At 39.9% G+C, this 18,349-nt stretch overlaps 1 protein-coding gene across 7 annotated transcripts in view; it reads right to left on the bottom strand.

The window, feature by feature from the left end:
- Nucleotides 1-18,349, bottom strand: part of LOC115803651 (sal-like protein 2) — a 900,219-nt gene that overhangs the window by 745,343 nt on the left and 136,527 nt on the right. The gene's annotated exons all lie outside the window — the stretch shown is intronic.

Here is an 18,349-nt window from a genome sequence, read left to right on the forward strand (position 1 = left end):
CAGGATTTCCTTTATTAACCACAGTGGCATCTCTTTTCTTGGGAAGGAAAGTCAGAGGTTAGCCATTGAGATATCTTCCAATCCTGTTCCACTTTCCAGAACACTATTTGAGTGTGTGGAAGGTACTGTTCCCTGAGTTTAGTACCTTCCCCATGCTCTTTCCTTTATTTCAGTTGTTCACTGGAAAGAAGGTTATATAGTCAATTTACACTGCCAATTTTCCAGAAGTAGATTTAGATTCTGAACAATCTTAATTACTGCTATCTTGTACTGTTAAATTTCCCCTGGATGTCTTTTTTTTCTTTTCCAGCTGTTTTTTAAGCTCACAGGGAACAGAGAGTATTGCTTTCATAATTTTCAGATCTCTTAAGGACATTCTGGGCACAAGATGACTGTTTAAACTAATATGCGTATGTTCAATCAAACTAGCATGATTCCTGGACTGTGACACGGGCAAGATACAACATAATTCTTATTTACTTTTAAACAACGCTATTGGGATTTCCCTGGTGGCGCCGTGGATAAAACTGCGCTCCCAATGCAGGGGGCCCAGGTTCCATCCCTGGTCAGGGAACTAAATCCCACATGCATGCCACAACTAAGAGTTTCCATGCCACAACTAAGGAGCCCTGGAGCCATAATTAAGGAGCCCTGGAGCTGCAACTAAGACCTGGCTCAACCAAATAAATTAAATAAATAAATAAATAAATATTAAAAAAAAAAACAACGCTATTTGAGGTAAAATTGACATTCCACAAAATTCATCCATTTTGAATGTACAGTTCAGTGATTTTTGGTAAATTAGCTGACTTATGAAACCATTACAATAATCCAGGTTTACACACTTTTATCACCACAAAAAGCTCCTTCTTGCTCAATTATAGTTAATCCCTGTTCCGATACCTGGCCACAGGCAACCAGTGATCTACTTTATATCTCCATAGGTTCCTTTCCTGAACATTTCATGTAAATGGAGTCATTCAGTACATTTAAGTTGTTCCATTTTTTGGCTAGTAGAAAGAAACCCAAAGAGTAGACTCCTGTTATTTTTAGAACATATCTTCTCTACCATTTAAAACATTTACTGAGTATCACAAATGTAAGTGGCATGGCAGATTCCAAACACCATGGACTCCTTACCAGATAGATATGTGTTCTAATTATTACCAGATGTTTGACCTGGAGTGAATTCCTCAATCTCTTTCAGCTTTAGTTTTTCTGTTTGTAAATTGGGAAAGATAGTAATTCTATTCTGTGATTTCTGTATTCGAATAACGTACATAAAGCAATAGATAATTTAGCACATGGTATGTGTGCACATTTATAATATGAGGATTTGAAAGTTTTAGAAATTTTGTTGAAAGTTCATATAAAAGATTCCTAACCAAAGTGTTTTTCCTGCCACAAATTGCCATCCCAATCTCTCTCAAGTTGAATAATTGCAGTGCACGATGAGGCAGCCCACTTCTGAATGGTTGTCAGCTCTCTTTGCGCTGTGGACTCATGAGGGATGTCCTCACTGTTTGTGAAGTTGGTCTCAAGAAAGCAGTGTTTGAGCCCTCCTTTTGAGTGACAGGAAACTGAGTCTAGGTCAGAAATTGTTGGTGTGTTTCTAGGACTTGTATGGGGTCTTGTCTCTGATTGGCTGGGCAACCAGATGCAGAATCCTATTTTCTGAAGAAGAATATTCCTCTGCTGAGGATACGTGGGCAGGATAAATGGAGAGGAATCCTTTGCCAGCTCCATTGTTAATCCTGTGACTTCATCTTGGCCTTAAGTCCAGGGGCTGCTGAAGACATTCTGAACAGTATGTGGCAGTGATGGAGAAGGAGGAGGATGTAGTCACGTAACTCTAGGTTCTATCTTGGAATCCGTGAAGACAATGAATACTGTGTAGAGATATCAGTGTATGTCTGACCCTGTCTTTCTGAACAGAAATGAGCAGCATATTGAGTGTGGAACAGATTTCTCCATCTCTGCATGTTCAGGAAGGAGGGAGCAGCAATTTCACCTGCAGTTTCCCTTCCAGCTCTTTTTATGCTTTACACTGGTATAGATGGGAAGCTGGAAAAAGCCCTAAGGACCTGTTTTAATGACTTTAAATGAAGATGAAAAGGAGGAAGGATAAGTAAGAATCACTCTGAATACTAAGGAGGGTTACAGCTGCATGTACATCAAAGGATCCCAGGCTGAAGACTCAGCCACATCTCTCTGTGCCTGCACACAGTGCCCTTCAGGCCTCTGCAGCCCATGCCCAAGCCTGTGCCTGGTGCTGCTCTGGTACCAGCACTGAGAAAGAGCCATGTATGAGGTGGAAAAGGCAAATTCAATGAATTACAGTGTTTTCTATAATCAGGGGGAAATGCAATGATAGATAAACAAGCGTTCCAGTCACTGTAGCTCCGTCAACTAACGGGACTGTCATTACACATCACTCACCTCCATTCCCACCAGTATACTGGTCATATCATTGAATCAGATTCCTAGCCTCCTCTTTTGCCATGATTCCAAGCGTTCCAGATTTTGAAGTGAATATACCTTCTTTTCCGTAAGGGAGTTAACATCCGAGTGCCCTATAAGCTCACTCACATGTAGCTCATTTCCAGAAGTATTAGAGTGTATTATGTGTTGACTATTCATGCTCTCTCACCCTTACTATGCTAATCTTTAGCTGGAGTATATTTTCTATACTTGGCCTCACTGTGGACTTTGGACATGGCAATGTGACCAGCTTTGACCAATGGAATGTGAGTGGATAGGAAGTATGTTATATCATAGCTAAAACTAAATATATTCACATGGCATGTCTTCTTTTGTTTCTTCCCTGCACTTACCAGGCAGTGGTTGTCCTTTCAGCTTTTATCCATAATGCGAAGAAGACGCAAGGTCCAGAATGGAAAGATAACTCATAGCAGCAGAACGGAATCATCCTGTATCCAGGAGCAGAGCCTCAGAGTGCTGGGACTGCAGTTGACCCACAGCTAACATACCATGGACAACTCAGTAAACTTTGTTCTTGTGAGCCACTGAGATTGTGAGGTTGTTTGTACTGAGCATTGCCCTACTCAAAGTTGACTGATATATGAAGTCATGTCAATTCTGTCTTCTAAATATTTCTCACATTCAATCACCTCTTTTTTTTTTTTTTTTTTTTTTTTTTGTGGTACGTGGGCCTCTCACTGTTGTGGCCTCCCCTGTTGCGGAGCACAGGCTCCGGACGCGCAGGCTCAGCGGCCATGGCTCACGGGCCTAGCTGCTCCACGGCATGTGGGATCTTCCCGGACTGGGGCACGAACCCGTGTCCCCTGCATCGGCAGGTGGACTCTCAACCACTGCGCCACCAGGGAAGCCCCAACCACCTCTTTTTACTTGCCTTGTTACTATCCTGGTCCAGGTGCTCATAATCTCTCACTGAGTTGGTTGGAATAACTTCTGAAATGTATTCCCTATCCATGAGCTCTTACTTCCCAAATCTATCCCTGAAGTTATCATTCTAAAATACACATCAGATTAGATTGCTGTTCTATTTCAGGACCTTCTATGGCTCCCCATGACCCAAAAGTAAAAACCAAGGTGTATGTGGCCATCTACAGTATTGCTTCCAGTAAGTGTTCATCCTCCTCCCCAGTATTACACCAAGATTTCTGAACATCAGCCATATCAAATGAACTCACTCTCATATTTTCTTCTTATAAATATTATTTCTTTCTCAAGTTGGCAAAATCCTATTCAATCTTCAGGACCCAGTAAATGTCACATTTACTTTTTAAAAGATTTTCCAGGTTACATAAATTATATTTATTTGCGCTCTCCCTCTTTTAGTGTTCTGTACACAGTTTTGTAAGAGCACATATCTACTATGCTAAGAATATTTGTTGGTTTTAACTCTTCACTAGTCCAAATTCGTCAAGGATAGGGGCCCATACATATTATTCTTTAATCCCAGCTGTTATTATTGTCCGTGACTTATAAGAACCATTCAGTAGATCTGCCTACAGCTTGACCACAGTTTACTTTTGACAAGTGCACTGATTAATGAGAGCTGGTTTGTGAAGCTGGTTTATATGAGTGGGTTGGAAACCTTCCATTGCGGGAACACTTGAAGATACTTCTACTTCATTATATCCCTCAAGCCAACACATGGCTATGTTTCCCACTCTTACACCTGGTTCTTTCTTAAACCATCATCCCAGGAAGCCAATGTGCCCCCATCTAAGCATATATATCAACACAGCCATACAGAAGTTTGTCTCCATATATTCGTGGTTTTTTACATCAATTGTAAATGAAATGGTGAGTGAAAATTCTGTATGTTTTTATAACGTATCATTTCTATACTTTCTGATATCTCCTTTGGCTCTCTTCACTCTGAGTACAGCTTACCCAGGACCTTTCGATGAGTCATGGTAGATGACCGTAAAGACAACTCATATCATTAAATGAATCTTCCTCAACTTTCTGCTTTCCACGTTAAACATTCCTGCTTTTACACATATAATTCACTTTCCCTTCCCTAATAATAAAAAAGATATCTTCCTTTATAATAGTGCGCCTCTGGCTAAACGCTTCACCCACTCCATTCACTTTGACTTCTCTGGCACCTCAGCCCACTGATCGTCCAAACTCTATGGTCTGGTTCTTCAGGACTTTCTTGCTACTGATTTCTTCCCATCATTTAAAATATTCAAGCATGCTCCTCTTAAAAAATATTTAATATTCCTCCAAACTCATACATGCCTCTCCTGTAACCAATGTATTTTTTCTCAGAAATACCAATGATCTCTTTATTATTAAATCCAAAAGGTATTTTTTTACCTCCTTCATCTAGACAAGTGTTTCTCAAATTCTAATGTGCACAGGAATCTTATTAAAATGCAGATTCTGACTCAGGAAGTCTGGGTAGGGCCTGAGCTTCTGCATTCAGAATAGCTCCCCGGTGATGCAGATGCTACTCACCTGCAGACCACATTCAGACCAGCCACTTTCTGTAGTGCTTGCCACTCCTTTCGGAGACTTTTGGGTTCCTGGCAGGAAGGAGGTGAGGAAGGTTCACAAAAATTGTGAACTGCTCTTTCTTTCTCTATCTGACCAATAGAGGGGGCTGTTGTGTAAACTGCAAATGGTTTTTCTATATAAGATCAGAATAATCGCACAAAAACCTTCCTTCCCTACAGTTTAAAGGATATTCTGACACCACTTTTTGCACAATGACATGTAAAGCATCTCAGACGCCAGAGGCAGGCAGCCTTGTTAAGACAGCCTCTCTCCGAACACACCTTACAACGTCCATCAGAAGAAGATATCTAAATCCTGTGTCATTCCTTCTCAACCTCACAGCAACCTGGGTTCAAGTCCACGAGTCATCAGACTTTTGTTTGTGGAAAATCTCCCAGGAAGGAGCTAACTGCCTCCTCACTGCTCCACCATGACCTTGGTGTTCACCTTGATGCTTGAGGTGCTCCTGTTCCTGAGTGAGTACTGTTCCATTTTACTCTCTTGTCCGCACATGAAACATTGCTTTGGACTGACATTGAACAGAGACTTTTTGTTCTGGCTGAGTTCATTGATTCAGCATTGATGTTTCAGAAGGAGCTGGAGCCCAGTCTGTGACTCAGCCTGACGGCCACATCACTGTCTCTGAAGGAGCCCGTCTGGAGCTGAGGTGCAGCTACTCATCTTCTGTTTCGCCCTTTCTCTTCTGGTACGTGCAGTACCCCAATCAAGGGCTCCAGCTTCTCCTGAAGTACCTATCTGGAAACAGCCTTGTCTCAGGTATCAAAGGTTTTGAGGCTGAATTTAGGAGGAGTGAGAAGTCCTTCCACCTGAGGAAAACATCAGCCCATTGGAAAGACTCGGCCAAGTACTTCTGTGCTCTGAGTGACACAGTGACTAAGACTACAGTGGGAGCTGAACACAAATCTCCTGAGACTTAGTAGCTTAAAAGACTCAGGGTCTCAGCCTAAGTTATTTTCAGGATGTTGGCATGTTCTGTGAAGGCAAACAGTACAGAGAATACAGAATCCTGAAAGTGTTTGGTTCTCATGGGCATCTTAGATTTCTTTTCTCCTTCTTTTTTCTTTTGCAAAGGAAAGACTATTGGTTTCTTAATTTCAGTGTTCTCAGTGATCTTGAGGCTGGTGGGTGGTTTCTTGTCAGTGTCACCTGAGCAGGCTGTGCCTATACTGTACTGTTTTGTTCAGAGTAAGTTTTTATGTCATAAAAAGAAAACCCAATCTTAATATTCTTTTTCAAAATATAGTTGACAATTCCAAGGTATTTGTTCTCACTTCTTTAGTTTGGTTCAAACAAATGGGATTCTGGTTGGAATCACATTGGAAACTGACATTTTAGGATATTATGTTCTCCTACCCAAGAATATTATATGCCTCTTCATTTACTCAGGTCTTGTTTTAGTCCTTTAAAAGTAAATTTTGCTTGCTTGTTTCCAGAAAAGTTGGAAAAAATGAAATGGATCATTGAATAAGTGGAGAGCTGATGTCTAGTATTCTGTGTCTGTTCCTCTCTCTGAACAGGGAAGAGAGCCAATAGAAAGTGGAGCAGCATCCCCAGTCCACAAGTGCCAGGAGGGAGAGGTTTCTATTTTTAACACAGTCACACACGCAGCAAGAGTGAGAGTTCCAACCATTAAGAAGAACATATCTCTGTGCAGGTCATAGGCTCAGACTCCACCTTCTGCTCTGTAAGCATGGGGACCCCGCCCACGTTCAGTCTGTTCACAGCCCCACAGAAGGAGGCACTCACTTTCACACAAAATGATGTTTCTCAGAATTCATACCTGAGGTTTTTCTGTTTCCTCCTTTCTGCACACTTCGTTAGGCAATATAAAAATATTTTACGAATGATGCTTGTACACAAAGAGCTTACTACCTAACAGTCATAGGAATATCTCTCTCATTAGACTTAAGCTTTATGAAGATACCAATTTTTTTTTTACCAATAAGCATTCACTGAACAACGGTTGAAAGAATGAATGGCTGATAATATTTATACCCATATATACAGGCAAATTTATAGCCAATGGTTAGAATTTGTATGGAAACTAATTTCAGCTCCCTATAAGGAAAAATGAACAATTAGAGGCTTTTCAAAACAAAACAGACTGCTTTGAGGAGTAAAATATTCCTCATTACAGGAACTAGTCAAAGAAAAGTGGAATGTCCATTTTCCAGTGATTTGCAGAAACAATTACAAAGCAATATGATTTTGCACCAAACTAAGAATTTTAAGTTTTAAATGAGGGAAAATACCGTGAAAGAACTGAACAACCAAAAAGCTTGTAAAATTCACCACAGATTAAAAAAAAATCACTTCCAAATTCATGGAAATTGGATTTTGAATTTTTACTTGACACATGTGTAGGAATTTAAGTGAGGGCAATGGTAGGAGAACACATTCCAAGCAGGGTAAACTTATTAAGAGCAAAGATCAAGAAACAATAAGAAGAGTTTTCGAAATTAAAAGTTTTTGATATTACTGAAAGGGACAATTTTTATTGGATGGTACTGTGAGATAATATGAAATGTTAGCTTGAGGCAGTAGTTCATCCAAGAGGGCCACACACAGCTCAGAACTGGGTTTCTTTCCAGATAAAAATACAACATGTCATGAGATTACCTGTCTTTAGCATAAGCAACATTAAGGAATATCTTGAAATTGTTTTTTAGAATGAGCTATTAATCTAAATTTAAACTGGTAGATAATATCAAAGATTTACTTTTACAAGCACACTTCTAAATGTATAGAAAAACTGGATTTCCATAATGATTGATTCAATGAACAAATAAATTTCATTTTCCCTGAGCAATTCTACCACCAACTAATCGCCATATTACAGGAAAGGAAAAATCTAAACACTTTCCCAATGTGTTGCAATTTTATGATCACTTTGCAGCATGAGTTTTGTTTAGACGTAGGGGGAGACTAATAGCTTCTCTGCATTCATTAACCTCCTGTAAAGGACAAACTTTTAAATCAAATAATACAGACCAAACAAATAAAAATAACTACATTCTGCTTTGCTTTGTACTTTGTTCTCATCCTCATCTGGCTGCAAAAACCCTTGCATGATTTTCACTGAAAATAACTCCAGAATTCATGTGAGATTTTGCCCTCCTCAGTACTTGTACTGGTATAGTTTAGATATGTTCCCATCTACTTCCCTGCTCTTCAGGGTACTGAGTTGCCACAAGGATAAGCCAGGCAGATAGTCCTTCAACATTAAGGCTAATTTCTAACTTACCCCACTGTGCCTTTTATCATCACAAACATGTTTGTTGTCTAATTTGGTTCACTATTAGAAGAGCATGGTTTGGTGCACCTAAAAAAAGGATATTTCTTCAGGCAGCAATATACTAAATTTTTAGGGGTCTTATAGCTCCATTTTTCTATTAAATGGTACAGGGTTGAGAATCAAGTAAGCACATAAAAAATAGACAACAACACCGTAATAAGACTAAAATTGTTATTCCACCGTTTGGTGATTTAGTTTATATCCACATCGTTCAGAAAGAGAAAGGCTTTCTTCAAAAGTAGGAACTGAGAAGAATGAGGAAGAGAAATCTATTTTATCGAATAAAAGACTTTCTGTAACACTCAGTGATGGATGAAGTGACAGATGTGGAAATTTCCAGTCAAAGTTTGTACATTTTACTTTCATCAAATGTCTATGATCCATCCCAGAAAAGCAACCCATAGATTTAGAAGAGTCCCACTCACCATTGTTTCATCAAGGAAAAGTTTTCTTGGTGCTGAATGTTGGGTAATGCTATATACTATATACAACTGAATGTTGGGTAATGATATATTTGGGGTCTTGAAGTGGAAGAGACCAAGAACAATTTAAGAGAAAGGGAGGGGAAATAAGAATAGACCATGGACAGAGAAGATTTGTCCAAAAGGGACTATTCAAGATTTGCTTTAATCTATCATTAACATTGCAATTTGAAAGAGTTATTAGAATAGGTTCACAGACTCTCAAAACTAGAAACCATTGTGGAAGAGGGTAAGCACAAAGATGCAAGCCATGAACACATCTGCTTTGCAGACAGATTCATATAAGTGGATATCTGTGGTTTTCGTGTTTTTTTTCTGCACAGTAGAGCTGCCATATCATTGTGAGCTATGGAAGTTAATCACTGGACCATTTTAGGGAACATCATTCACAACTTAGCCTAAAATATAGAGAAAGACAATGCAGAGATATGAAGAAAGACAGATCTGAGAGCATCATCAGAGCCTATATATCCAGCTCTGCCTGGAACGGCAAAAGTCAAAATACTCTTAATTGGGAACAAGCCAGCATGAGTTGAGATTCTGTCATTTACAACAAATAGATCCATAATTAATACAGAAGAATGTGGGGTGGGAGCCTTTTGGTTTTGTACTATTTTATGAGCTGAATTTATGGTACTTAGAAGCATTTTTCAGTCAAAATAACTAGAGTTATGTAGATACAGATCATCACTGGTCTACCTTCATTATAGTAAATATGAACCAGGTTAATCCTATGTATGTTTTATGAATTTCTGATGGGAAAAAATTAGAAAAATACTGAAAACATCCACAACTCTGCCACATAGACAAGCACTCATTATTTTTACTTATTTCTATCTTTTTCACAATTTTGCACGTTGTTACATCATAGAGACAATTTTATGTCCTTTTTATTAACACTCACTTTTGTCATTAAAAATACCTTGTATTCATAGTTTGATTTCATTATCTACTATTCTACACCACAGATATACCACACTTAACTTTATAATTTTCCTGTTTGGGGATATCTTGATTATTTATTTCCAGTTTTTCATCATTTTAAATAGCATTATGGTATACGCCTTTAAATAAAAATTTGAATTTCATTTTCTCATCATTTTATTAGAACAGCATCCTAGAACTGGAATTAGTGGTTCAGTGGGTAAAAACAGGTTATAGTCTTTTTGCTCCTTGTGTCTCGGGAATGGGGAGTTAGTGTTTAGTGGGGGACAGAGTTTCAGTTTAGGAAGCTGAAAAATTCAGGAGATGGATGATGGTGGGAGCTGCACAACGATGTGAATGTACTTAGTGCCACTGAGCTGTACAGTTAAATACGGTTAAAATAGTATGTTTTCTATTATGTGACTTCTACCACAATAAAAAAACATTTTCAAAAGTATTCTAAATGTATCAGCTCTACTCCCTAACACCTTTCTTACTTGAACCCACTACAGTCAGGTTTTCATCCCTACCATTCCGTTGAAATCACTCTTGCTGAGGTCACCAGTGAGTTTTAAATTTTATTTATTTATTTATTTATGGCTGTGTTGGGTCTTCATTTCTGTGCGAGGGCTTTCTCTAGTTGCAGCAAGTGGGGGTCACTCTTCATCGCGGTGCACGGGCCTCTCACTATCGCGGCCTCTCTTGTTGCGGAGCACAGGCTCCAGATGCGCAGGCTCAGTAGTTGTGGCTCACGGGCCTAGTTGCTCCGCGGCATGTGGGATCCTCCCAGACCAGGGCTCAAACCCGTGTCCCCTGCATTGGCAGGCGGATTCTCTACCACTGCGCCACCAGGGAAGCCCACCAGTGAGTTTTATATCAACAAATCCAATGATGCATTACCATTCTTTATCTTATTGAGTGTCTCCGAAGAATGTGGCATTATGGCTACTCTCTCCCTGAAACACCATCTTTGCCTGGATTCTGGAACTCCACATTCTCCTGGTTTGCCTTCTTCCTTGCAAATCGCTCCTGCTCACTCTCCTTTTCCTACATCTTCCTCCTCTTGCTGGTGTCTACATGTTGTGTTTTCTCAGAGCTCAGTCCTCAAACATTTATCCTCTTGAAATGATCTTGGAGGGGTTCAGCACATGCCACCCCAAAACAGGCCACTAGTATAAAAGCACTTAAGCCTAGCCACTTTGGGTCTTCATTTTTCTATGAGGACCCCCATGTACATGTAAAAATTATTAAATAAAATCTCTATGCTTTTCTCCTGTTAACCTGTTTTATGTCAACTTACTTCTCAGGTCCAGATGGAGAACCTAAGAGGGAACAGGTAAAGCTTTAGCTCCCCTACAATCTCATCTAGGGATATGGCTTTAATGACTATTTATACATTGATGACACACAAATTTACATTTTCATCCCAACCTTCTCTATTGAAAGCCAGACTCATATATACTGTAATCTATGTAACATCTACACTGGATATCTAATTGGCGTCTAACTTATCCTTAACATAAGGCCTGATTTCCCCCCATAGGTTCTTCCCTCACTCTTTTCCATCTCAAAAAAAAAATGGCAATATAATTCACCTTACCAGAAATCCTGGGACTCTTCCTTATTTCTTATGTTTCTCCCATACCCCACATTGTCAAACAAACCTGTCACATAAGATTTATTTTTTTCTCTTAAAAAGTTTGACTTTGTTTTTCAATTCAAATAATGATGTTACACGATGGGTTTCAGTGACCACCAATTCATTTCTGAACTCTAAGATGACAGATAGATAGATAGATAGATAGATAGATAGATAGATAGATAAGATCAAGGAATCTTGTCTCGAGGTTGCTGCCTAGTTAAAACACCTCCTTGCCTTGCAATATTTCTTGCCTAGCTGTTCAGGACTTTCCCTCAGAAGCCAGGAGCCAATGAATTGCTTACTTCTTTGGTACCTTGGAGATTTTAGACTCTGGAGCAATGTACCATAGTAAGATTCAGAATGGTGGAGGTTTTTTTAAGGGAAAGTTAAGAGTGGAAAGTGAAATGGGAAAGAGGAAGCATGACATCTGTATCTCAAGCATGTTCTAAAGCAGTTTTAGGGGAAAAAATTCTAATACACAAACCCATACACACACACACGCACACACACACACACACACATCACTAGATTCCATTAGAATTATCTATGCCTGCATAAACCTTGGCAAACCTTCATATAATTTCAAGAATATAGGAATCCCAGTTTAAAGACTACTGGTCTAAAATGGGACAGGGAATTCCCTGGCAGTCCAGTGGTCAGGACTCTGCACTTCCACTGTAGGGGGCATGGGTTCAATTCCTGGTCAGGGAAATAGATCCCACATGCCTTGCAGCACAGCCAAAAATAATACAATACAAATAAAGAAAAAAAATTTTTTAAGTAAAATAAAATGGGACACTCTCACTAACACACTTGTCACAATATACTTACTGAGAACTCATTCTTCCCCACTGATCTGAGATACTGTCTTTAACATATACTAAATTTCCATATACAATTAGGCTTAATTATTGATTTGCTATTCCATTTAATTGACCTATCTGCTTAGCCTTAACTTGTACTTAAGAATGTTCTTGGGGCTTCCCTGGTGGCGCAGTGGTTGAGAGTCCGCCTGCCGATGCAGGGGACACGGGTTCGTGCCCCGGTCCGGGAAAATCCCACATGCAGCGGAGTGGCTAGGCCCGTGAGCCAGGGCCGCTGAGCCTGCGTGTCCGGAGCCTGTGCTCCGCAACAGGAGAGGCCACAACAGTGAGAAGCCCGCGTACCACAAAAAAAAAAAAAAAATGTTCTTTCCTTTCTCTTTCTTTTTACTTTCATGCCACAGACAATGTGCTCTTTTCTTCCACATTTCTTTTAACTGTTTTTTATTTTTGCATATGAATGATATAAAAGCTGCTTTTAAATTGTTGTTTAGCTGTCTTTTGATAGTGGCTTTTCTTCTTTTAGGTTTTCTGATATATCATTATTTCACCTGCAAATATGCAGATGATATTTTACCTGTTTCTTTCCAATTATTATGCTTCTAATTGTTTTTTCTCTTGGCCGACTGCTTTATGTAGTAGCTCCAACATAATGCTAAGCAGTGGTAAAGGTAGTGGACATCTTTGTCTTTCTCCTAACTTTAATAAGAAAGCTTCTAGCATTTCCCCAGAAGTAGGTGCTGCTCTGAGGTTGTGGCATATGCATTTTTCTATGTTAAGGAATTAGCTATTAATTACTTTTCTAAGTGTTTTTTAACATGAACGTATATTGTATTTTGTCACAGGCCTTTTCTGCATCAATGGAAATGATCATATGATTTTTCTTGTTAGCTCTAATGCCAGTGATGAAGCTATTCACTTTTTTATAACATCTTTATTGTAGTATAATTGCTTTACAATGTTGTGTTAGTTTCTGCTGTGTAACAAAGTGAATCAGCTATATGTATACATATATCCCCATATCCCCTCCCTCGAGTCTCCCTCCCACCCTCCTTTTCCCACCCCTCTAGGTGGTCGCAAAGCACCGAGCTGATCTCCCTGTGCTATGCAGCTGCTTCCCACTAGCTATCTATTTTACATTTGGTAGTGTATATACGTCAGTGTTACTCTCTCACTTTGTCCCAGCCCTTTCCCCTCCCCGTATCCTCAAGTCCATTCTCTACGTCTGTGTCTTTATTCCTGTCCTGCCCCTAGGTTCATCTGAACCATTTATTTTAGATTCCATAGATATGTGTTAGCATATGGTATTCGTTTTTCTCTTTCTGACTTGCTTCACTCTGTATGACAGACTCTAGGTCCATCCACCTCACTACAAATAACTCAATTTCATTTCTTTTTATGGCTGAGTAATATTCCACTGAATATATGTGCCACATCTTCTTTATCCATTCATCTGTCGATGGACACTTAGGTTTCTTCCATGTCCTGGGTATTGTATGTAAATAGTGCTGCAATGAACACTGTGGTACATGACTCTTTTTCTTTTATGAAAATGAACATTTATTCTTGTTACAATGTTTAAATGTAAACTTATAGGACACCAGCTTCCATTCACATACACTGAGCTGCTAAATATGTTTGTTGAACTTGTCTTTTCTAGTTTTCTATATTACTTTAAATATGATTCTAAGTTTAGAACTCAAATATTTGGGTGTATTTGAATTAACATTGCATGACTCTTTTTGAATTACGGTTTTCTCAGGTATATGCCCAGTAGGGGGATTGCTGGGTCATATGGTAGTTCTATTTGTAGTTTTTTAAGGAACGTCCATACTGTTCTCCACAGTGGCTGTATCAATTTACATTCCCACCAACAGTGCAAGAGGGTTTCCTTTCCTCCACACCCTCTCCGGCATTTATTGTTTGTAGATTTCTTGATGATGGCCATTCTGACTGGTGTGAGGGGACACCTCATTGTAGTTTTGATTTGCATTTCTCTAATGATAAATGATGTTGAGCATCTTTTCATGTGTTTGTTGGCAATCTGTATATCTTCTTTGGAGAAATGTCTATAATAGCAGATTCTATTTTGTACATTTTATTAAACATCCCCACAGGGTTAAGTTGAATAAACTTGAGGTAGCAGACACAGCATTTATTGCTGGCTGCCTATTATTGCTTGAGAAAATCACTTATCACCTTTAACTAGATACATTCTTGCTGGTTCTGACCTGGAATGTTGAAATCACCATCCGTGTGACAGGAAAGAGAAAATTCCATGCAAATGTGAAACTCTCTTGTAAATGTTACTTCTTCCAAACAATTGTAACCATTCCTTCTATTTTTCCCAAACTAAAATTCCCTTCTTTGGGAATATTCCTGGTAAGTATCCTCATCAGGAGAGAAAAAATCTTAAGACATCTAGAAATTCTGCTAACATTTTTGTGGTTCCAGATTTGATATGATTTGGCAATGCTCTTATTCAGAAAAAGAGCAATCATGTTCCCAGGAAAGTGTATCAATTGACAAATAGCCAGACTCCCCAGTGGCCACCCCAAGTCTGCTGTTTACTCCTCAAGCAGAAATGAGAGGGTTGGGAAAGACATAGCACAGTTCACCTTGGACCCTACATCTCCAAGAGGGATTTCATTCCCAGCTGAGGTACAATGACACTGTGCTTCAGGAAAATGCTAGAAAAAGCAGTCTCCCTACTTCATGTAATTTCATACATGAGGAAGACTAATACCCAAAATTAACATCAAAGAATATCACAGCTCTTTACTCACCACAGACTCTCAGCCACTTACCTCAGGCCCACAAGAAGAAATAAAGGAAGGGAAGGATGGGGATAGATTGCCAGGGCCAGGCCTTTAGCTAGGGAATGCAGCTGAGAAAATGTGGTTAAGTGGTAGCACCTAGAATCAGCAGGGTAAGGACTGAATGCAAAGACTAGAAGAGAACTTTCCTCCTTAACCTCTCCTCTTCTCTAGTCCCTAATCCTTCCTGTAATATAGAAGATTGCAAAACAGGGTTTCGTATACCTAATATGTAAAATATAAGAAATTATCAGAGTTTGCACAGAAGCCCAGACCTAAATATAAGAAACAGTTAGATTTTTGCAAGTGTACTACCATTTTCAGAGTTAGCCAGATACGAGGTTGCTCTCTCACATCTGAGAACATATGAAAAGAAAGATACTGTATTTCCCTCCTTTATACTTATATAGAGAAGTTAGAAAAGGCCTAACTCTTTTAGCTAATTTATAATTATTCAGAGTGAGAAATACAACAAAGCCATAGGAGACCCTAACCAGTTAAGGGAAAGAATCAGGTCTTCTCTCAACTTTTTATTTATGCCCCTCAGAACACAGTACAGAGAGTCATACAGGCAAAGCACATGCATTGATCCCTTATAGGTGAGGGGAGTGAGGAAGGGAGTTCCAGGCACTAAGGATATTAAGACAGTCATCACTAGAGAACATTTTGACACTATGTTTTGTTTCCTTTCTTTTTTGTTCACTCTTCACCTCTCTGTATGTTCTCTCTTCCTTTAATTTAACATAAGGAATTTCTTTTTATTAAGGGAAATGGAAACAAAATTCAATTTAAAAGTTCAGACCACATGGGGGCAGTGCTTCACTGACAGAAGTGACTGGCTGGAAACTAGAACTATGTGAATGGAAGCAGCAGGAGTGAGTATATTCAATGATGTATTTTGTGACAAGTGAGATTTTGATTGGTTGTGAAAACACAGTGAAGATCACTGGGGCTTCCAAACCAAAAGAAGCAGAAAAATCTAGAACAACAAACTAGAACAACTGAACATGGTCCGTTTCAGGCCTCTAAACTGAATCCTCGGAGACTCCAGGAAGAAGCAGGAATGGAGCCTCACCTGCAAGCTTCACTGATGCTCCTGTGTGTGCAGCTAAGCTGTGAGTGGGGAGGACAAGGGGGGGCGGGGGGAAGGGTCAAGCCAGGGAAATGGGGCAACTCTGGTAAGGAAATTTAGGGGACAATCCAGAGTTTATATTAAGGAATTTTGTAAAACAAATAGGAAAAGTTCTTTATTTAAAAAAAAAAAGTTTCCTTCTTTTTTTTTTGGCAAGGTATACAGTTTATTAAAGAACTCACATCCAATGCAGTGTTTCTCCAAAGATAATTTGCAAGCACCTTGCCTCAGAACCACTTGAGCACTTGGCAAAATCTGTAGATACCCAGGCCTGACTCTAGAAAAGGTGGTGCAGAGTCTCTGAGAATGAAATTTGGAAATCTGCATTTTTCTTAAGTGCCCCAAGTGATTCTACTGTGCACTTATAGATAAAGGAGCCCCGATTGGAGGAGTGTGGAAAAGCCAAATAATTACAAAAATAAGCTGAAATGCTTTTGAAAAAACTTCAGTGAGACAGAAGAAACGAAAACACAAAGAAGAAAACAGATTACAAAATCTGAATAACCTAAGTGACTTTTAAAACACTTTCTATTAACTGGTAACATTTACACAGACAAGTACATACATTATGAGTATACACACAGCTCAATGAATTTTTTTTTTTAAAGTTTCTTATGTATGAAAATCTTTTCACTCCTCCTGAGCAGGGTCAAATGGACAACCACTGGTGGAAAAGAAAGTCAAGGAAGGCGAGAGCTTCACACTGAACTGCAGTTACAGAGACAGAACTGCTGATTTCTTCCAGTGGTTTACACAGGATCCCAGGGAAGGCCTCCACTCCCTGATACAATTGTTTTCAAGTGAGAAAGAGAAGATCAGTGGAAGATTCACAGCCAGGCTTAACAAAAATGACCAGCAATTTTCCCTGCACGTGAAGGATTCCCAGCTCAACGACACAACCACCTTCTTATGTGCAACGAGTGCACAGTGCTGCTCAGACACCTGCGTCCCGCACCTAAACCCTGCTAAGCCTGCACCTCCTGCCTGAAGGGCTCCAGGGCGCTGACTTTGCACTCTGAGCAAAGGGAAATAGGAGGAGCTTTGTATAACAGTGTCAAATATTCCGTTTGAATACCATGTGCAGAGGGATAGTGTTTTCAAACACCATCTAATATATTTTGTTTCTCTGTGTGAAGTCCTAACTGTTCAAAAACCTGAGGCTTAATATCAGAAAGAAGAGAGCACTAAAGAAGGCAGGAAACAGTAAAATTCTTGCCTTTGAGCTGCTTTGTAGACTTTTACAAATATATTAAGAATACAAAATCTTAAAAGCCGTAACCATCAAATTCAGTAGTGAAAGAAAATGTACGTTGACATTCTGAAAAGACTGGGGTAGAAGACCAAGTACCAAAACCTGAGGAAAAATGGTAAAAAGTTTAGAAAAGGACAGAGTGAAAGGAGAACACAGTATGATGGCAAATCTGTCTCCTGCTTAAAAGAGGATAAAATTTCAACCAGCTGGCTGGAGATGAGTGAAAGGGGTGACTTTTAAAAGTGCCTAGCAGCGGTCTCTATCCTTTCTGGCGCCAAGTACTGGTTTCAAGGAGGACAATATTTCCATGGGGTGGGGGGGCGGAACAGTTCAGGCAGTAACGTGAGAGATGGGGGGCAGCAGATGAAGCTTTGCTCGGTCACCCACCACTCACCTGCTGTGCGGCCTGGTTCCTAACAGGCCACAAACAAGTACTGGTCCGTGGCCCTGGGGTTGGTGACTCCTGGCCTAGCATCTTGCTCTTTTCTACGGTCTGCTGGGGTGGGAGGAGGGAGAGTCACATTTAGGAGTGACCATGAACTGAAGGGGCAGCAAGTGAAGGCACACAGTGTTTGGATCACCGTCTCACACCCTTGCTCCCCAGGGAGTGTCCACTATGAGGAAGCATCGAGTGACCACATGGCAAGATGATCCAACCAGGGGATGTCACCAGCCTCTGTCTTCGTCCACTTCACTGCTTGAACAACAGACCCGTAGACAGATTAGCCAAGCTGACAGCATGGAGGTTCTCCGTGAGCCCAGAAGCACGGGTTTTCTCTCACCAAGTCGGACCTAATTACTTCTGCTGTCAAATATCCAACCTGTCAGCCACAGATACAACAGGGAGCCTTCAATGTGGAATCACCCCTCAAGAAGACCAACCAGCCACTTGCTGGCAAGTTGATTACATTGGACACTTCCACCCTGGAGGTGGCAGAAATCTTTTCCTATTGGGTTAATACATGTTCT

This window comes from Delphinapterus leucas, chromosome 2 (genome assembly GCF_059928025.1).
Source record: "Delphinapterus leucas isolate spDelLeu-1000000601 "Yukka" chromosome 2, BTC_Dleu_Yukka2, whole genome shotgun sequence".
Classification (NCBI taxonomy): domain Eukaryota; kingdom Metazoa; phylum Chordata; class Mammalia; order Artiodactyla; family Monodontidae; genus Delphinapterus; species Delphinapterus leucas.